Genomic DNA, 23160 nt, shown 5'->3' with positions numbered 1-23160 from the left:
GTTTATGATGTATCTTTGCCACAGTGACAAATATGTTTGTCAAAAATAGCTGGCAGGGGATCAGTATCATTTTGCACATCTGTGCGTGGAGGAAAATGTTGGATTAACAGAGCTGGGACTGCGCTGATGGTATGTTTTTTTTTTTTCCAGTCTGAGTTATCTGTTGTGCCCCCTAGTGTAATCCTCCAGTAACAGCCATAGAACGTAGGCAAGTTTATTAACTAATTACGCCCATGATGGAGCAAGTAGTCTTTGTGAATGTGTGATAAAAAAGCAAGTATACTCCTGGCCTTGGGGGAATAAATTGTTTTTGTTGGCAGAGTGACCTCCTCATACCTCCACTCGACTCGATGGTTTGTAATCTCTGTGCAGTCTGCAAATGGGGTTATTTGGTAAACTCCACTGTACTAAGAGCAAAACCTCAGGACAGGATACAGAGATACACACACACACACACACACACTGTGGTGGATGAATGTATTCAACAATCTGATCAAGTCTTCTGTGGTATAGTCTAAGAACGATGCACTGAGTAGGTAAAGGTCAGTGTTCCCATTCCAAACAAACACAATATGTCACATAGCTCTTATGGCCACTTTATTTGGTTTCCATTCTTGCAAAGAGGGATGTAGACTTTTTTACATTTTAGCTGACTTTCTGTTGCACCAGGATAAAACCTAAGAGTCATCTCCAGAGAGTGCAGAGTGGATGTGCCTGGAAATAGAACCATCTGTATGTTGGTGTGCCCTCAGCGGAAGAGCCCACAGTGCTGACGTATGCCTTTTTTTTTTAATGTCACAGTAACAAAAAAAACTCCTATTTGGGGTTATGGGTATAAATCATGAATAAAATATGAATAAATAATATTTCTTTTATTAAGTATGTTATACTTGGTTATGCAACATAAAAGAATGAGGGCATTAAATAAATCAGGAGCACAATCCTCACTTAACTTAAAATACAATGTTTTCGTCATAAGATGGAAAAGATTAAGAGAGAATTCAAACATAACAGGAAGGGAATCTGTTTTCCACTGGGCTTTGAATGCTTAGTCATGTTTACCACAGCAACTACTAGATAATTTATAATTCACACAAACAGTCTCAGTGTTCCATTTAATCTGACCTACCTTAAATTCAGCTGTGAAATGTTACACAGTAGTGGCCTGTAGAAGCACCTTAATGATACATTGTTGCTCCTCATAATTAATGCAGCTATTTAAGTGTTTGCACACGTTAAGACCTGCTGATATAAAGTGCAACATAAGCCACTGTTAGAGAGTTGTACCTTGTTATCTGTTTTAAACTGTTTCTATCAGCTCTGTTTAGATTGAATAACCCCCAGGGGGGAAAATCTTTTAATAATTGCAAAAAAGCTTGAGTGCAAAATGTCTTTGCCTGGATACAAAAAAGGTAGAACAAGCAGGGGGAAAAAAGTCCTTGAACTGTAGTCATATATATAAATATATTTATAAAAGCTTACATTTTATATATATATATATATATATAAAATGTAAGCTTAAGTCTGGCCTTACCAAATGTGTTCTCTTTCATTTAATTTCAACACAGATTGAATCTGCTGGCAGCACTTCACCACTTATCAAACTCCTAATCCCTCCCTCGGAGCAGGAAGTGATTATATCACAAGCATTTTGCTGTCAAAACTGCATGTGTTGTCCTCCATGAGGTCATATTACTGTCAACAAATGACAAAAGAAAATAAAATTAATAAACAAATGAAAGGGACATGTTTTTCTGCCAAAAATTTAAATGAAAGCAATGCTTACAGACTGAGTTGGCTTTCATGTCATGTAACTAGTTACTGTAGGTTAGCAGGAATTGGTGGGTAATAAAGAATATTTGATCGAGAACTTAAAGTAGCAGAAAAGCTGGATAGAGAATACATTTCAAATTAAAGATTGTCATTTGTTTTCTCTAAAATAAGATGTATTATTATCAGTTTTAAATACATCACACAACATTTCAAACATTTTGCAAAACCATCCTCTATGAAGTCTTCAGACTGCTCTGTGTGGGTCATTAGGTTTGCCGCTAACCCTGATAGATATATGAAAGAGATATCGAGACTCCAAACCCATTACCCGGTTGTCTACTAAGACTTGACTGATTAATCCTCCTTCGTGTTCGACTTATGAAAGTCAGTTTGCTCATTCCCAGGTATCAAGGGGTAACTGGCCTTGAGGCAGTGCCATTTCCCAGAGTTTAAATAGCCAATTAGCTTAGATCTTAGGAACCAAAGTAAGGCAACCATTAGTAATTAGCCATTGACATTTTGGATGCTGTAGAACAGAATAATAGTGTGGTACAAAGACTGAATGGCCTTTTCATTGAATCGATGGAGATTATTTTTAATGTAGGCAAGCAATTCATTATTCTAGGAATCATGTGAAGGTGTGGTCAGTGAAAAGATGTTTTTTCAGAAATATCTCCTCCTTATGACCTTCATAGTGGGAGAAACCTGATTAAAGTCACATAAAGCAGGCATCATTGGATTTTGTGACCTCCCCAGTGCATGACTGTTTTTTAGCGCTCTGTACACAACCCGCATCGCATTTTGCCTGCATTATGAGTTGGAAACTCAGCACGTCAGGCCCACAGAGCATCAATGTTAAAAGGTGTGGAAAGTTTTATTCTTTTTATGTATTCCTTTTTATCATCTGTGTCAAAGGCACTAAAGGTCAAAGAAAGTAGTCATAGGAGGTTAATCTTGGATTCTCTGAAGCTTAAAAACTGTCTTCGAGCAGCTCTAACTAATGCAGCAGCAGCTGCAGTCTTCGGCAGAATGTAAACGATTGTCCCATCCTGGAGTTTTGATTGCGATGCAGTCCTAAAGTACAATAACATCATAGTGCAAGAAAGCAGGGAAAATTAGAAGATCTTAACTTAATTTGTAAATTGACAATGTGTTCCTTTTCTCATTTCTCAGTGGTGCGTTGTGAATACTGCTTTCATTAGGGAACTTGGGTTTTGTAGCATATTCAGTAAGAGGGATGGAGGGCAGAAAATTAACATGATAAGCAGGAACCTTGTCTCATTAGCTGAGCTAATGTGATCATAACAGCTGCAGCTGAAGCTAAGAGATAACCTGTACTGGTTCTTGCAGGTCTTAAAAGAAACAGGATGAATGAAATGTAAGGCTTTACCTCTAAGGATGGGTGTACATTATGTCCAAGCAGTGTGCCAGGAGCTGTGGCAGACTGAGCAGCAACATAAATCTTCCTTTCAACACAGCATCAACACTCCATCTGACCTACATTCTCAGAAGCTGACAATAACAGCACTGAGAATATTGCAGAATTAAGAGCAAGCAGGGCAATTTTATCAGGACGCCCCGGCTGCGTGTTCACAGTTCTTTCAAATCTCTGGGGAAAGTCACTCATATTACTGAAGACAGTGGATGATTTCTGTCAGGCGCTTCCTGTCTCAATAATGCTGCTATTGTTATCTTTGTTACTCCATGAGCAGAGAGTTTGGAGGCAGAGTAAAAGTTTTTCGAGGCTCACAAAATAGATTTTGCACGAGCTTGATGTTCTTTACAGAAAATTACTTTAGAGGTTAGTAGGACTAAATATTTTTGAAGCCCCAGGGTACAACCTAAAATGCTCAAGAAAAGCAAAAAGGGATTGATTGCTGATAAAGTCAGTACACTGTGGCAACCTGAAAGTGGACAGATAGAGCTAATGGCCTCCAGAGATATTTCAGTGCATTTGATGTTAAAAACATCCAACATAAAATGACCATTTGCAAAATGAACAGATGCATAGTAATCTGTGGATTCATGAATAAAACTCTGAACATACAAAGGCCAAATCTTGCTCAGACATTCTTTATGTCACGCTGACTGAAGTCAGGTTAATGCATGATCCTCTGGTAGAAATCTCAAACAAAATAAATGGCATGTAGGAATCATTCAGATGGATGTAGACACATCATTGTCATAGTTTTAAAAGATTTTCAAGGCATTTCAGTTATATTTATATGGTACCAATATAAGACATATGGACATGCCATTGGTGATGCATTTCCTGGAAAACAGCTTTGCCCACTTCAGTTTTTTACGGCTATTGTGGTTGTGTTAGACAAGTTTGACAAAAAAAGTGTGTGGAGTTCCTCATGATTCAAATCTAGGGATTCTTTTATTAAACATCTATTTGCTCCCACCGGCTCAGACCAGCTGACATCACACATGTACATCATCATCAGGTGATAAATAAATAAGTGAAACTCAGAGAGTCCACAAAGAAAACTTCACTTTTTACAGTGTTTCACACAATGATAACACTGATGTATAGATTATACTTATATGATAAAGATTAATCAACAGAAGAAACACAAAAGGAACTCATTAAACAGAATATGAATTCATTTCTTTGCTTCTAATGAGCATTTTTCACTTTTCTATCATGTCTCATGTTTGTGTTCAACAGAAAATATCTTCCTAATTATTAGGATTAAAAATCAGATATTTGATATTTATCCTGATTTTAAGGCTGAGTATCATGTAAACGTCAGGATCTTTTCTCATCTGTGATCCTGTTTCAGGATATAAACTGCAGGCAGCTCTGTGGTTTGGTGATCAACATGCAGACATGTATCAACAAGCTGGGAAGGCAACGAAAACACTTTCAACTTCACTCCTAAATTAACTGGCAGAAGTTATCTTCAACAAGAATATTTAAAAATGAACAACATTAATTAAGTCTGTTTAACTAGTTTAAACCATGGCTACATGGAAGAAAAGTTGATGATGTCCTTTTATTTCTCCATCCTCAGAGCCTTAAATGTAGAACTCGTCGTGTTTTCCTCTGAGCGTTTTTTTCTGCTCCGTTTTAGGACATGAAATAAAAAGTTGACCACAGTCGACTGGTTTCTCTTTCCTGAAGATGATGGAAGGACTGAACATGATTCATAACACTAATTGTTTCATAGTAACACAATCCAGGACATGTTTAACACCTTTAACATCTTCTGTGGTTCTACATGTTGAAATGATCACTGAGAACCTCAAACAGCAGCATGACACTCATCTTCATCTGAATGAGGCTGCTGTGAACTCAACTTCAAAAAGGCAGGTTTTCTGTCATAGATCAGGAAACCAATGAAAGATATGAATAAAACTGACAGACCAACTATCAGTCCAACAGATGCATCCTTGTCTCCTCCTTTTGTCTAATTTACAGCTGAACTTCAGATAAATTAAACTGGTTTGTGCTGTTTTCATCTTCTTAATAACAGAGGACAATGCTACAGAACTCTATAGATTTTCTGCTGCTGCTACAGAAACATTATCAGAGCTTTGAGTTAGACCAGCTGCTGGTCAGCTGCTTCATCAGGAGGAGGGTCTGATCTCAAGATCAAGACACCAACAACTATCACAATGATCCCAACTGACACACCCACAATCAGTCCATGATGTCCCAAACTGTTTTCATCCTTCTCTCCTCCACCCTCTCCTCTTCCATCTTTGTTCCCTGCAGATCAGAAACAGGTGTGAGTATCAGCTGTCAGATGGTGACTGAAGAACAAAACAGAATCCCTTTCCGCTTCTGCTGTCACACATTATCACCTGTGATCAGCTGCTTTCTACAAAGTCTCATCAACAACATCTTTAGAAAACACAAATATCTGATCTGAGATGTTTCACCCCCACATCAACAACCAGGAGGCTGCTTCAACTCTGATGCAGAGAGCTCAACTCTCCAAACTCACCTGATGGAGCAACTTCCAGCTTCACGGTGCAGATCGGATCAGTCTTTAAAAGCCCTCTCTTCCCGCGGTTTGATTTTTTCTGGGAGATTCGACACTCATATGTTCCTCTGTCATCAGTCGTCACATTCCTCAGAATCAGACACACGTCTCCATCCTTCATCTGTCTGTCCTGCAGATCCACCCGGTTCGTAAAAGACGAATGCTGGCCATCAAGAAAAAGCGCTCTACTACCACGGTCCATGAGAACATATTCTTCACCCAGATCACTTCTGGTCCACTCTACAACTGCGATGTTGCTGTTGGGAGCTCGACATGTCAGAGTGACATTCTGTCCAGGTTCAGCTGTGATGATTTTCTGTTCTGGAGCCGAGGAACCTACACAGAGCAGAGAGGTTAAAGAGGTCAAAGTGGAATTCTTCACTTCCACAGCAGCATCAGAGTGAGGAGACGCCAAAGAGACCACACTGCTCAGAACTGGACCTCAGAGACTGTTCTGAGCTGGTTGACTCTCTAAAACCTATATATATATATATATATATAAAACCTATATATATAACCTATCACACAATGGCTGGTGATTTAAAAACTTACTAAATCAAACTTCTGCCCACAAATGTTTACTTTTCCAGATGAAAGTGAAGGCAGCTGCAGACTGAGAGTGCACAAGGAACATGGAACCACAGGTGAGTCGTGTCACTGTATCTGTACATGTTGTTACAATAAGAAACTGCAGTTTCTGTAAAAATCAGCTGAGAAACTTGGACAAATATTAGAGCTGACAAATCAACAGACTCCATCATATTAATGCCAAACTTCCAGAGAAAAACTAGATTCCACCAGAAAGCACTTCCTGTAACATTATCTACAATATGTCCTACTTCAGTGTGAATGGCAGACACTATATTATCCTGTACTGTGTGGAGTCCAATATTCAGCTGTTTTAATGCCCCGAAGGCCTCACAGATGTTTTACTCAAGCACAAAATCACTTTGAGAGCACATTCAATTCTTCTATCTGCGAGTCTGAAATGTTGATTTTTCTCTGATCAGAAAACTTTGTTTCTCCTTTTTGACAATGAAACATTAAACTCAGCTGACAGGCTTTAAATAGAACAAGAACATGGAATAATAATAGTAATGATGATAATGTAGAAAAATAAATAATTCCACCGTCAGCAGACATTTGCACACAGGTACAAACATCAGTTCAGTTCTGATAAAAAACAAATGGAGGAGAAACTAATTTCACCTTTCATGTGAGTGACCTGAGTTCAAATCCCCTGCATGAAAGGTACTACCTCCAGTTGGGGTCCTTAGGCAAGACCCCCTTACCCCACCCGCCTACCAGTGTAAGTCGCTTTGGATAAAAATGCATAAATATAAACATGGATACCAGTTAGAGTCCTGGTTAGTTTGATCTGTTCATCTGCTGTGAGTCCTGTAGAGACCACTTGACACTTCACTGAGACTCCACCCTGCCTCAGGAAACATCCACACATACAGAATCTATGTGAAAAGTGTTTCTGTCCCGGGCAGAACCAGCAGACTTTTCCTTCCCTGTATCTCAGATAAAAACAGTTTCCCGTTTAACTCCGCAGCTAAAACTCACCTGCAGAAACACACAGGACGAAGCCGACAGACAGCGTGATAATCAGAGACGCAGCCATTTCCTTGTTCTTGGAAGTGTTCAACAATTTCAGCATTTTCCAACAAATGCAGAAAAGTTGAACTCATAATCCAAACCCTATTAGAGTCAAACTGAGTTAGAAATAAAGCTAAAAAATAAATGATAACGAGGACAAAAGTTCCTGCGAGCCACGTTGCAAGCTGACTCCGGAAGAAGTTCATCACCGGAAGAAGGTGGAGTTTGAGAGGCAGCGCCTTCGATCAGCTGATCCGAGTAACGGGTGTGTGTTTGGGGCATGAAGGACGAGGACTCAAGATGCTGCTTTCCTGTATTTATTTTATCCCTGCAGAAGACATCAACACAGATTATAAACACTGTCTCTTTATTTGGACGATCCTCTAAAACTCAGTATGAAGGTTAAACTCAGGATGTCTGTTCTCAGTGAGGAGCAAACAGGAGCGAGACCCTCATGAAAAACATGTTAAGACAAGCAGATCTGAATGTATGCAGGGCAGAGCGTGCACATATGTATCACATGACTTCAACGGGAATGATTCACAGTGTAGGTGTGTGACTCAGTACATTTACTCTCACTAAAGTAGTTCCACTTTACTGGAGCTACTTAGTATCCTCTCAGAGTTCAACACGTGAGCTTCTTATTGAATCTGATGCATTATTCTAAATGAAAGCAGCCAACTCTGCAACATCAGTGTTGTTTCCACTAATTCTGGTCTGATCAGAGGCTTCCATCCTCACAGTTAAAGACAATGCATCGGACTGCAAACAGAGAGAACAGTTTGTGGTTGTAATGTGTATTTGTAAATCTGTAACTATTCTTTACACCGAGTGTGGCTTTACAAGAATTACTGCCAAATGTTGTTCTCCTCTCACATGAACACAGTTCACAGAGCAGTGGTGCGTTGTAGAAGTGTTGTCAATAACTGCAGCATCAAATATGAGATTTATAGATTTCATCTTCAAAGACTAAATATAAAAAGTGCCTCCAATGTTCCGTGTCTGCAGAAAACAGAAAATAAGACTCACCTTTGAAGAAGCTCACAGGTGTCAGAGAACTCTGATGATGATGATGATACTGATGTCCAACCTACTGACTGACTGTCTCAGCTCCTATCAGGTGTTCCTGCTGATGTCAGCTGATTCAAATATATTCACATAATCTGCACAGTTCTAAACACAAAAAAAGGCAGGAATGTACAGACTGAATCTATGAATAAGAGTTCATTGTTGAGCTTTGAGAGAATTTTTTTCCCACATTTTTCACCACCTTTAGTTTATTATGCTATGGTTTACTCGAACAATGATACAACAAACGACGGCTTACTCTCATCCCGGCTCCTACACACTTTGCTGCAAATGGTTCCAGTGCAGCTGAAGGTCATGGCTTAAAGAAGCCAACAAAACCACATCATCTGCAAAAAGCAGAGCTGTAACCCTGAGGTTCTCAAACCAGATGCCCTACTCTCCCGACTACACATCTAGATCCTGTCCATGAAAAAAACAAACAGGATCGTTAACAAAGGGGAAGCCCTGGTGGAGTCCATCACGCACCGTAAACGAGTTGGTGGACACAGCTCTTACTTTGGTTATACAGGGACCGAACAGCTTGCAAAAGCGACAGAATCCTTCGGGGGACACGATCAAAAGCCTTCTCAAGGTCATCCATCACTGGATACACACCACTGGATTTTCAAACTCAGTAATTCCATGAGGATGAAGGTCCTCATGGTCGACTACCATGCTTGTTCCATGACCTAACTTGATTAGGTTTAAAGATAATTGATTAAGATTAGGCAAATAACATGGCTTTATTTAAAATAAATCCTCTCTCGTTGCCATCAGTATGTTCTATATAATTTTCGAGTTTCCCTGGGGAAGAGTTCCTATCTAACGAGCTAACGAACTAGAGAAAAATGTGGCACAAACTTGAGAAACAGATGAGTCATGCTAGGTTTTCTTAAAATGAAAAATGCCCAGCCCGTGAATCTTGTCCAGCTGCATGGACGACTCACAGACCAATTATGAAGCTCAGTTTCTCCAGTTATTTAGTTGAAGCAATGACTGTAGAAGTTTGTTTCAATATTAATTTATATTCAAAGCAGAACCGAGAGTGTATCAGACGTAAAAGAAAAAATTAAAGGTCACAGTACAAAACATCACAGTCCTCCAGAAATGCCAGAGTGACCATCCTCAAGCTCAAAGAATAAGCAGCTGAAAGTACATGAAGCACCATGATCAACAATGAAATATATGAATTAGGTGATAAAGTTTTGCAAAGGGCCTTTTTTTGGGGGGGGGGGTTCATAATCATTTATCCATCCTCTGTCCTCTAGTTGCTTGATATGAAAAACTTTTATACCTTATTTTTTTGTCTTAGGTATGCACATTTTCGGAAGTTTTTCAATGAAGTTAAGAGATCAGCTTTACAGGATGGAGACTTTCTATGGATAATATAAACTTTTTACTTTTACAATAGGTTTCAAATCAGATTGCAATTCTTTGGTTAATCTTGAAAACAGTCTTCAAATTGCCTTTTATCTTCTAAAATAATGTGTCCTGATGGAGAATTCCACTATTGTTATATTCAACAATGAAACAGCAGGTGGAAGAAAAAGCCATACAGATCCAGTATATAGTGTGAATTTACATTTTGTTACTTTGAGGCCACACTCAGGACATTAGGTTGGTTCTTATTTTATAATACAAATCTTGAGCTACATTAGGCAAGACAGAAAGAAGGGAAGTTTCTTCATGGCCATGTGTGAGGGACCGGGCTGTTTAAGCATGAGGACAAAACGGGTTTTATTTACCCAAAAGATGCAAACAATGTACAAAAATCCACTAAACTGCATAGGGCCCCTAAAACAGGTAAAATGAACAGAACCCAAACTAACTACTCAACAGAATCAAACTACCAACCACACAACAATTAAATACTAAAGAATGATGAATCACTACGTGTGTCCATTGTATGTAAAACTAATATAACTTATTATGTAAAAGTGTTGGTGCATGGGGTTACTGACTTGCTACCGACCGGCCATCACAGAGCGGAAATGTCTTCATCTTCCCTTCATTCTTAATTGGCTGTGATTTCACATATGAATATTCTATTGTTGGTATTTCTGATTTAAAATGATGTCAAACAGTAAGAAATTTTCAACGCAGCCAGTAGAGAATAGTGTGAAAAAGGGAAGGGTAGCGTGAGAGATGCATTCAAAATGCCAACAGCTGCAGCCTACTCTGTAAAACACCCAGATGGCATTTACCTGACAGCACGGCAGCAGACGAGTAGAGTCTCCTTGCATCCCTTCTACTCTCCATCCTTCACATTTCCTTCCTCCTGCTTGTCCTCTTTGTCTTTCCTTTTCTCCATGCTTTCACTTCACTTCACCCCACTCCACTCTTCTGTCACTACCTCTGATCAACCACCCTGCAGGCAAGGGCACAGTCTTGTGCAAGACGTGTGCCTGATAAATGAAGATCCAGACTGCTGCTACAGAGGGGGCCCTTTAGCTCACAGGGCAGCTAAATCACCTCCATTGATTATGCAGCTTCAACGCACTGACAAAAGGCAATGATCGCTCATCTCGTTAAAAGTAGATTATTGGCCTGTTTGTATCTTGTTACACCCATAAAGATTTTTCTTCCACTCTTTTCTCTCCTATTTCCACAAATTAGCTGTTTTTCTGTGGCCTAATTTGCTAAACGTATAATCTTCTATGTTGGGTCTTTTTCTGCAATAGAACTATGGATTCTTGTGCATTTGGTATCGTTCTTTACTGAAGCGACTGATGGTGTGAAGATAGGGAACAAGACTGATATGGTGAATGCTGCTAGGCTATAATCTAGCCTGCTTTTTGTTGCTGTCTATTGATTATCTGTGCCGACCCCTGTGGTTGCCATACACGAGTACTTTGTTAGATCTGTGAGATGAGTAACTCAAATCATCCCACCCCCACCCCACTGTTCATCATACCATGTTGCATATCACCCTTTGAACATCTAATTATACTACCTCAATTTTATCTTGCTTGATAACACAGTTATTGTAAAACTATTTCAAATGGAGTTTGCAAAGAAATTGAAGACAAAGATGTGCTGTTTTGTGGTGTGGGACGGACTCACCTGCATGATGGCAGGAAAGAAAATGCGCAGCTCTGTTCAGGCTGCATTCTGGTGGATTGTGTTATCTGCAGAGTTATTTACTGGCTGTCCAAGACAAGATGAAGGGATATATGTGTGTACATACGTGTAAAATACATGTATTCAGGGAATCAAAATCATTAAATGTCCACGTGTTTGTTGTAGAGCTGCCACAAACGATTATTTTAATAGTTGACTAATCACTGATAATTTTTTTCGATGAGTCGACTAATCGGATCATATGTATGTTGAATGTAAAACATACAGCTTATCGCACCAGAATGCAGCTGCTCTTATATAACCATCATTAGCTTTCTGCTTGGAGTGTTTAAGGTATGCTAACAAAAAAAGACAATTAATATCATAGTTCATTAACCCTTTAATGAAATATGCAGTTTGTTGCAACAAACAACTATCTAACAAAATTAATACTTCAGTTTTTTTTTTAGGTTTCTCTTTCCTTCATTTGTCTCCGGCATCAAACATAGCTGCATTTAAATCAAATGAGGTCGGCATCTGAAACTAAGGAATTATTCAGAAAAGGTTTTGGTCTCACTGACTCAAATATAACACCAACATGTTCAGTATGGACTCAGTCAGGACATTTGCTTGCTGAGGTGTGCATGTAGCTAGCTTTGTAACAAAGCCGTCCATTGAAGATGAACATACTTTTTTAGTACTGAAACGTAACGTTAGAAAACATTAACGCTCCTATTCAAACACATCACTATTATAACGTTACAGAAAACACATGAAATATGTGTGCTAAGGCTAATTAATCATATCGTCATCGCTAATGTTAACATTTACAGCTATCAATATGAGTAAGTAGCAAGTTAACTCTACGTTTACGCTAATTTTAGCAGCTAACTAGCCAGTTAGCCTACCAAGATGACAGTCCCTCACAATCAGCGACAACAACATGCTTCCTTTTCAGGTGCTCGTGCATCGTCGTTGTGCTGCCGTGGAAGGCAAGTTCTGCCTTACAAATATTGTATTGCACACATTTTTCTTTAATTTTCTTAAAATGCGCCAACACTTTTGAGCTCCGTTGCCAGGTAGCCATGATATCAGAGCCTGTCTGGTTTAACTTCCTGTGACATCACGGCTGAGCCCGGTTACCACTACTGCGCATGTGTGTCAAGGACAGAAAGGCAGACGCAGCAGTGGAAGGTGCCGCAGCATTTTGAGAGAAAAACAAAGTTTGAAAAAAAAAAAGTAAATAAAACGACGCATCGACTATTAAATTAGTCGTCGACGAATTCAATAGTCGACATAATCGTGACTAGTCGACTAATCGTGGCAGCCCTAGTTTGTTGTGCAGGCAATAAAAAGTTGTACAGGCCTACTGGCCATGATATATTCTCTATTGTCACAGTCTATTGTTATTCTCTATTGTAATTAATGGCACAGGAAGAAACAAACACCTTACATTTCTGTATGATTTTTCTCTCTACCATACAAAAGTCTTTCTAGTTATTTTTTGCTTTGCTGTCACACTGAGAGTTAAACTTGAACATGTTCAATTAGCATTCAGTTAGCTTAATTAGCATGCAAGGCTATGAAACCAAACATTTCGTCATCATTCACATTCAAAATTGAGCAAAGTACATCGCTAGCTACAAGATTATTTACAGTAGTTAGTATAAAAAGTATTAAAGCCCTTTCAAATCTCTTGAGTTAGAAAGCATGGTAAAATTGGCTAATGTTAATTAGCTTTTGCAAGCTAACTGCCAACTTCACTTAACAACGTTGACTGAACTTTTCTGTAAAAATAAAACAGATTTGACTTGCTTGTAAACAAATAACTGCACCAAACTCAATCCTGAGCTATTCAGCTAACCTAGCCTTAAGAAACAATGCTGGAAAGTACAGGCCAATTTTTTTCTTTTCTTACAGAAGATGAATCAACACAGCAATAAACCAGTCACTTTAGGCTGGCCACATTCAAACAATTTCTATGATCAGACCATTTCTCAAAAAGCCCTCCCTTAATCCTCAAGTCCCTGCAAACTTCAGGCTCATATCCAACCTCCCATTCCTCTCGAAGGTGCCCACCTACAGGACCACCTCAAACACACAAATTACATAAATAAATACATTAAAAAAATACGATTGTCTGGTTTTTATTCCGCCCAGAACAAAGAAACAACCCTGATCAGAGTCAGCAATGACTCACTAATGGCAGTCGATTCAGATTCACCTCTCCCCCGTCCTCCTTCACCTGTCTGCAGCATTTGAAACCATTGACCACAACATCCTTCTCAACAGTTTACAACACACTATTGTTACTGCCTTAACCTAGTACAAATCGCACATCTCTGGTAGAACTGAATATGTCTCCATGAGTGGCTCAAGGTCCAGGACTCACATCGTCACCTGTGGGTTTCCTCAGGGATCGGTGCTTGGACTGTTCACACTGTACCTGCTCCCCCTTGGCAAAGTCATCAGCTGCCTTGGGATCTCATTCCACCACTATGCTGATGACACACAACTTACAGATACAGTTATATCCGTTTACCCTAGATTTACCCTCATCTAGCCTTTGAGGCTCACATAAACACCTCTGCAAGGCTACCTTTCACCACCTCGAAAACATTTCCAAACGTCATCCCACTCTTTCATCCCCTGGCGCAGAGAAGCTACTGCAATACACTTCTCATCAGGGATCCCATGCAAAAGCATCTTAAAGCTGCAGTACATTCACAGCAGTGCTGCTAGGGATCCTGATGAGAGTGTGGAAATATGAGCACATCACCCCCCATCCTCCCCTCACTACAATGACTCCTGATTCCTCTCAGATTGAGTACAAGGTCTCTCTCCTCACCTTCCAATGCATCAATGGCAGTGCACTCCTGCAGCTGACAGAGCTCCTCACCCTGTACACCACATTATGATCCCTCCGCTCTTCAAACACCCACAGAATGTCTCCACTCAAACCTGCACAATGGGGTACCAGGCTTTCTGCTCCACCCCTCCACACCTGTGGAACGCCCTCCTTCACAGTCTGAGGGCTCTGCAGACTGTGGATAGCTTTAAAAAGGGACTCAAAACCGTTTCAGATACATATTAGATTTTAAATCCATAAAATATGCTCTTAAGTTTTCTTGCCTGTGTGTCTTTGAGATTATACTTGTTTTTATGTTTGCAAATTGATTCTACATTTTGCCGTGACTTGCACAGTTGCACTTTGAGACAATGTAAATTGTACGTCTGATGTTGCTGTGGTAATTATAAAATCCTCTCTTGTGCTCAGTGCAACTCAAACTTCGAAAGAGGGGCTTTCATTAGAGGTCATTGCCCTTTGAGCGTCGGCGAGAGCAACAGAAGTGAAATCAAGAGAATAATGAGAACATGAAAAGCCTGTGCTGATCACCTCTTGTCTCTTCATGAAAATGTGATTGTTGGGAAACAACCCACTCTTTCAGTGCTGCACTCACATGTGTTATGTTATTATATGTCGATTCTGTCAAAATAAGTATGGTAGTGCTGTGTCCCACGTAGCTTTATAATATTAGATTAACCTGTAAGGTGGGGCCTGGGTTCAGTTTAGAATTTAGTGGCGCTATTACCTGCACTCTATCAACCTTACAAATAACTGGCGGTGCCTCCAATATGCTTTATAAAGTATAGTAACAGTATATGCCTGCCATTAGGGTTTCTTTTATCAGACAAAATATTGAATTACAATGAAGAAATGACACAAGTATATTTTCAAAAGCAATAAGACCAAATTTAGTTATCTATCAAGTCCAAATACGTAAAAGAAATAATGCTTTACATCACTCATAAACGTAAATATACATAAATATAATACCCAAAATAAATTAACACAAAACAATCGATTGTTACTTTTCTTATTGCTTTCAAGTTTCTTAAAGTTGAATTGTCACCTCTAAAATCACAATAGCGTAACACCTTTAAACTAGTAAACTCTCAATAATATAAGGTGGGCCCACTCCCACACGCGCGCTCTCACTCTGCAACCTAAACCAATGAAACAGGCCTGAGTTGTGGCTCGAGTGTTGAGGCGAAGAAATTGTAATGGCCGCTTCACTTGCTTACACAAGCAATGGAAACAAAAGGCACGTGCAAGTTTGTCAGTACTCACAAATTCAAGGAATATTCAGGGTAATATATGAGGGGAAACCAGGTGATGGACACCCGGTCGAGGGCAGAAAAAAAAACAGCAGCGCCAGTCCTCAGCAGTACAGTTCAGAAACCGTTCTCTACAGTGGTTCACAGGAGTAAGCCCGCTTCTCTTTTACAGTCACAAATGTCCGTCTCCCGAATCGCATTAAATCAGGTAAGCAACAAGTCCTCTATTTCTTGGCAAACTAGTAATAACTCGTCTTACCCAACTGCTTCAAATGCAAAGCTAACTGTATGAAAGCAAAGCTAAACAATATTAAGCTAATGCTAACGGCTACTCGCGATTAGCAACATATCTTGTTTCTACACCATACCATTTAGTTACTGTACGGAAATCATTATAACAACTCATATTTACCTATTTTAGATTACAATAGTCCAACTCAAAAGGATAACTGGTCGTCAGCCACAAAGTTATAGATTTAATTGCTCTCCTACAATATCCAAGGCTCACTCGACGATGATCGTTTCCTTTTGAGTTTCTCCACAACCTTACAGTTTACACTCAGCCCACCCCCCTACCTGAGAATGATTTTCAATTTCAATTGGCTGTAGGTCTCAGAACATTCCAATTAAAATAAAAAGAAACAAGGATTGACATTAAACTATTAACCATGTCAGGTTGTTAAGCTGACAACACATGCTTGCTCATGTACAGATCACATCAACTATGCTCATTACCATGAACTCTAAACTTTGACCTATGAACTGTTTAAATGATTTTTTTAATACATTTTATTAATTCAAAAGTATTACTCCTTTTATGCATTTTTAAACACTTTTTTAAACATCTACATCCTTATGTCTAAATTAATTTTAGCCAGGGCTACAGTGGGTGTGTGTGTATGTGTGGAGTCTGTGGTTTAATGACAGACACATGTCAAGTCCTGAACTCTCTGGCATGTGGCCTATTTTTCTCCTAGAGGTCTTCGTCTAAGGCAAGCACTCAACACATACATATGACAGATAAATCGCTGAGAAAATGGAACATCAGCCCGTGATGGCCACTGGTAAACAAATCCATTGTGGTGGAGTGGAAGTGCTTTCCCCATCTATTTACAACCAATGGAGGTTAATCCCCGCTTTTGACAGAAACTAAAAAGTAAATAAATGAATGAAAGCTATCTCTATGGTGCTCTCTCAGTATACACACTTAATCTATCACATCTGAAAATATGTGCCATCTGAGAGGATATCCAGCCCACTTTTGAACTGCAAACCCTCTTTTCTAACTCATTCCTCCTAACTACATCCTGTTAGAGGCCTTGTTTTCTATATGAAGCATTATTCAGAGAGATTGTCAGATATGATGGGAAATTTACCATGAACTAAATTCAGTGGTTGGCCTTTAATTTGCTGCCCTTTTTAAAGAGTCTCTAATTGTTCAGAATTTCATTAAAAAGGCTTTCACATAATTATGATGGCATTCAGTCATATTTATGCCATCTCTAAGTTTATAAAATGAACAGGATACCAGAAGAGATTAAGTTTTGATTATCGTAAGTGCAAGCTTCAGATTAGTGTACCCATAAACAACAACGCAAGTCAGACCACAAGAGCTAAACACATGATTGATGTGTTTTTATTGCAATATGTGAGGAACATGAAGACATCTTTGGAGGGAAACTTTTAATTGATGATCCTTACTTGAGGGATCTGAAGTCAACCATACTAACATGAGCCAAATCTCTACAGTTTGGATTAGATTAGGTTTCACAGATGCATATGCTACACCATAGCATCTGATCCTGTGGCAAGGTTGATTTTCAACTTTTTCTCAATGCATCAAAACTAATGGCATGATTTTAATGTATCCCTGACACATCACAGAAATTACAATTTATTGCAAATAATTCTACAGTTGGATGGCTTTGCCTTTTGTGGGAGAGCCTAAAGAATGTAAGCACCAACAAGTAATCCACAGACTAATCTAATTTATTTCCTTACACATAATACTCTAAATCCAGAGATAGCATACAAACATACAGTCGTTTCTGAAAATATTTGGAAACTAACACATGCCTATGCCTACATGCATATATGTATATATATATATATATATATATATATATATATATATATATGTGTGTGTGTATCTACTGTATATATACACTATATTGCCAAAAGCAATGGGAATATTTGACTATTCTTCCAGAAGCACATTTTTGAGGTGAGACACTGATGTTGGTCAGAAGGCCTGGCTCACAGTCTCCGCTCTAATTCATCCCAAAGGTGTTCTCTCGGGTTGAGGTCAGGACTCTGTGCAGACCAGTCAAGTTCTTCCACACCAAACTCGCTCATCCATGTCTTTATGGACCTTGCTTTGTGCACCAGTGCGCAATCACGTTGGAACAGGAAGGGTCCAGTGGCAGCGTGCTTTACACCACTGCATCCAACACTTTGCATTGCACTCGGTGATGTATGGCTTTGATGCAGCTGCTCAGCCATGGAAACCCATTCCATAAAGCTCTCAACGCACTGTTTTTGAGCTAATTTGAAGGTCACATTATGTTAGGAGGTCTGTAGCGATTGACCCGGCTCTGTCATTTTACGTGGTCTACCACATCGTGGCTGAGTTGCTGTCCTTCCCAATCGCTTCCACTCTGTTATAATACCACTGACAGCTGACTATAGAATATTTAGTCGTGAGGAAATTTCCCGACTGGACTTGTTGCACAGGTGGCATCACGGTACCACTCTGGAATTCACTGAGCTCCTGAGAGTGACCCATTATTTCACAAATGTTTGTAGAAGCAGTCTGAATGACTAGGTGCTTGAATTTATACACCTGTGGCCATGAAAGTGATTGGAACACCTGAGTTTAATTATTTTGATGGTTGAGTGAATACTTTTGGCAATATAGTGTACATATATATATATATATATATATATATATATATATATGCAGAGAAAGAGAGAGAGAGGTTTCTGTATCAGCCATTGCTGAAACTGCTGTTTTAACTTTGGCTTTTGATCAACGCTGTCTTGGTTTTACTGGTGGCAAACAAAGGTGGAAAAAGGATCCTTGACATCTGGTTGTATATTTGATTATGAATATCTGTCACCATTTTTATTTTCAAAACACCCAACATCACACTGATCATTGGAGTGAATCTGGATAAAGACACCATTACGGACTGTATGAACAATGTTGTGACTCAGTAGCTCATGAGATTAGTTGATTTCTTGTAGCTATAGGTGAGGCCTATCCCAGCTGTCACTGGGCATGGGGCAGGGTACACCTTGGCAGTAAACCAGCAAATATTTAAAAATGAATGTAACGTTTGAGGTCAAATTGATCATAGCACTTTAAACCTGTGATAAAGAAATTGCCATTTTTCATCATATTTTCTAAGTTTATACACCTGAATATCTTTGAAGAATGCACAGCTCAAGATCAGAATAACTGTATTCATTTTGTTGCTTCAGAATTATTTCCCTCTGGACACGGTGACAACTACTCTGTGCTCGTTCAGTCTTTTTGATAGTTATCTATAAAAAACAGTCAGAAAAATGATAGCTGCTGGTAAGCGAGTATATGCGTAGCCAGTGGTGTTGCGTAGGGCATACATAACATACCTACTTATTTTTCAGTGAGCACTAAGTACTCCCACATCTGTTGCCCTCCGATGTTAATCACATTCAGGAATGTGCTGCAAGCCAAATTTTTTTTTCTAGGATGTCAAAGTCATGACAACCCCTCTCTGCCTCTCACTGGCACTAATATCACAATGACGCTCAATCCCTAATGGGAAGCGGCAGAGGTTAAGTTACCATGTTCAAATGCTACTGGCCTACTTTAGGGTGAAAATAATGTAGCAGAGTAGACACACATGTAACATGCATTCATTGGTTCCCTGGATTCATCATTTCCTGGACAAGCTGCTTGGGGAAAGAAATTAGTTATTTGCATAGAGAATATGTGTCTGCAACTTATACCAACATGGTGTTCATGACTTACATTATTAGCTGCTTTTTCCTATGATGACCCAGCAGGTACTGCACGAAGCAGAGTGATTAGCTGTGGTCTTAATGTCTCATAAAAAACTGCAGCTTGCAGTATTGCACATGGTTACCGTCAGCCTGAATAGCTGCTGTTTATTGGCATGCAATGAATAAGGATTTAAACAGCTTTGAGCAGCACTGTTTCCATTAAAACCTCATACTGCATTTAAGTTATAGTAGTTTATATGAAAGTTATTAAATCATTACTACCTATTGCATTTAATATTTTAAAGTGAAGAATGAAATTCTTCAGATCTGTAAACTGTATCTGCATTGTTCTTAATCTAAAATAAATGATAATTTGATCAAATAATTTTTCTAAATTATTCACAATATTGTGTCTGAACTTTGTAGATATATACTACAAGTGGCCTGTGCACATGTGTAACACAGATGTTAAAGTTCAAGCAAAAGCTCCATACAGCGAAAGTCGACTTCAGCTTACACTGTGGCAGATTTAACTTCCAATTGTCTCTTCAGACAGAACCAGAGTTCTACCAGCTTGTCTATCACCAGGTCCCTTTCAATATGGATGTAAATACCCAGTTAAAAAAATCAAGAAAGAGCTCCTGTGTGTTGTCTTGTTTAATTTGAAATCTTTTAATAAAAGTGTTTCTGTCATCTGATATATGACCATAGAAAATGTTCCAAACACAAATTTCACAAATTAGCAAGCTAATAATTAGCACATCAAGAGACCATGTACAGAAGAACAAAAGAATACTACACTCCACGAGAGAAATATCATTATCTCATTAGAAACAGTGACCTCACAGCTAGGCTCTCTTCCTATAGCTTCTGATATATATGTAACCTTTAATTTAGAACAACTTTCATTTCAACTTTCAAAACTATCTCCACAGTAAATGGAGTGCCTGCTGGATTTAATTCCATCCATCCATTTTCTTTAATTTATCTAGGGTTGGGTCATGGTTGCAACAGGTCCCTCTCCCCAGTGACACCCTCTAGCTCCTCCTGATTGATCCTAAGGTGTTCCCAGGTCAGAGGGGGTATATAATCCCTGCTTCTAGTTGAACATGCCTGAAACACCTGCAAAGGAAGGCGACTCGAAGGCATCCTATTAGATGCCCGAACCACCACGGCTGACTCCTTTCGATCAACTCCAAGCTCCCCCCAGATGTATGAGCTCCTCATCTTATCTCTGAGGCTGAATCAAGCTACCCTGCAAGGGAAACTAATTTCAGCCGCCAATGTCTGCGACCTCATTCTTTCAGTCACTACCTAAATCCCATGACCAGAGGTTAGTTTTGGAACATAGATGGGTCAGTAACGGGAAAGCTTCACCTTTTGGCTCAACTCCCTCTTCAGCACAATATCCCGGTGCAGTGCCCTCATTATTGCTGATTAAGCCACAATCCCTCTATCCATTTCTCACTCCATCCTTCCATCAATCCTGAACAAGTCACTCAATCTCCTCCGCTTGAAGCAAAGACCCAGCCATGACCCAGAGGGAGCACTGCACCTTCTTTTGGTTGAAGTGGCTGACTTCCATCATGGTCACTTCACACTGTTCAGAGAATTAAATTACAATCCACATAATGTGATATCCTTATACCACAGTGAATTTAGGATAAACAAAGCACCTGCCGGGGTTTGGATTCATTGCTCCTCATGTAATACACTAACTTAAGATAAAGCCATGTCAAGTAAATCCTGATTGCAGTTTAAATCAGTCTAGTTTATTTTAGACATGGAGAGTTGGAGGTGTCATTTTTTTAAAGAAGATTAACAAGGCTTGAGGTGCTAAATCGTGTAAGTTATTCTGATGGCTTAAAGAAACCCATGTCACTTTTTAAATAACTTTCTCTTAGACCACAAACCGCAGTTCATCTTATTCTCACACAGTAGGTCACAGAAACTGTACTTGTGTGAGGGTGTCAGACAGCAATAACAATGTGGAACTGTTAGATGAGACTTGACTTTAGTTTATTGCAGCACTAGTTAGTGTGTTGACAACTCTTGGGCAGTGTTGTTGAGGAATGAAGAATGGAACTTGTCTGATTTATCTTAAAGCCCATATGTGTGGCACATTAAAACACTGAGGCATCAGATTAAGACACTGCTGTTCTTGCTATATCCGAGCTCTAATGAAAAGAATGTGACCGCTTCTCTTTTTAAATTGAAAGAGCAATATGTTTCCAGCACTTTGACTTGCCTTTGGATATGAATGATCAGGTAGTTTCAAGGGCAATTTCTAGAGAGAAGTGGAACCAGGTTGGGAACTGTTGGGAGCTTTCAAGTGGTTGAATTAATTTTTGAATCCCACACCACCAAGGTCTATAGAACTGGGATTAACCAAAATGGCTTCCTTGAGGGACTGACATGGGTAAGGCTGCAGTGTGTTTACTGCTTTTGCTAAGCCCATAAAATGTTCACAGTGGTTGTCAGCATTGAACACTCACAGGGGTTTTGCAAATCACTTCCCGTTGTGCTTAAACACGGTGAGACATATTGAATATGGCTCACAAACTCAAGTGAATTAAGCTGCCGTGCCATTTACTGTGTTTCTAAACGGTGCAACACATTCCTCTGTGCATGTGGATGAGCAATGAGCCTGAGCCAAGTTGTGAAAATCTCCATTTAAATGTGCTTGCAAAGTAGAACAGCAGAATCAAAGCAACTTGAATGGGATGCATTGCTTAAATATAATCAAGAAACACATCCTGAATGTCAATTACCAGTTTGCCCATGTCTGGGTATAGGAAACGAAGTAAAAGAACAAAAATACAAGCTTTGTGCCCTGTCGTGTACAATCAAAGATATGCATGTGTCACAGTTTAATTGCATAAGATTCATATTGATGATAGGATTAGCCACAGGTCGGAATATGTAAATCACTTTATCAATATCACTACACTGATTCATATCAACACTTACCACCTTTCATGAGACAGTATCTGCCATCTATTTAAGCTCCTTTGAAGTTACACCACCTGCTCTGTCTCCTCATTGACTCTACCAGACAGAGCTGATGCTGCAGCTGCTTTTCTTTCCCTCTTTTTTTCCAAACAGCTGTCATGTTCTGTTCAGCCCTGTTTTTTTGTGAGTCATGAACCATAACTTAGACCACGGTCTGCAGCAAATGTAGCGTAGAAAAGGTCATCAGAAGTCCAGCATGGGTCACACATCATGCAGCGGCTCCAACCTCCAAAATAGCCTGTTTAAGAAAGTAGACGGTTATCCTGTTAAGTTATTATTCTCCAAACTGTGTCCAGTGTAAACCAGTTTTGTTCAGTTATTTCAAGGTGCCTTGTCTGCTTTTATTTTTGGCAACATTAATGTAGGATTACAAACTAGTTGTGCGCGACATGAAAACAATGCTATTAGGAAGTAAAATGACGTCTGATTACTTTTATTTTTTTTTTGTACTCAATGGCAACAAATTTCTGCAATCAATTATAAATGTACAAAAAAGTTTGATGTCTTTGATAAGGAGGAGACAATAGTGGAATAGAACCACAGT

The sequence above is a fragment of the Leuresthes tenuis genome, unplaced genomic scaffold (assembly GCF_036924035.1).
Source record: "Leuresthes tenuis unplaced genomic scaffold, fLeuTen1.0.hap1 SCAF_6, whole genome shotgun sequence".
Taxonomy (NCBI): Eukaryota; Metazoa; Chordata; class Actinopteri; order Atheriniformes; family Atherinopsidae; genus Leuresthes; species Leuresthes tenuis.
Note: the sequence above shows the minus strand (reverse complement) of the source record.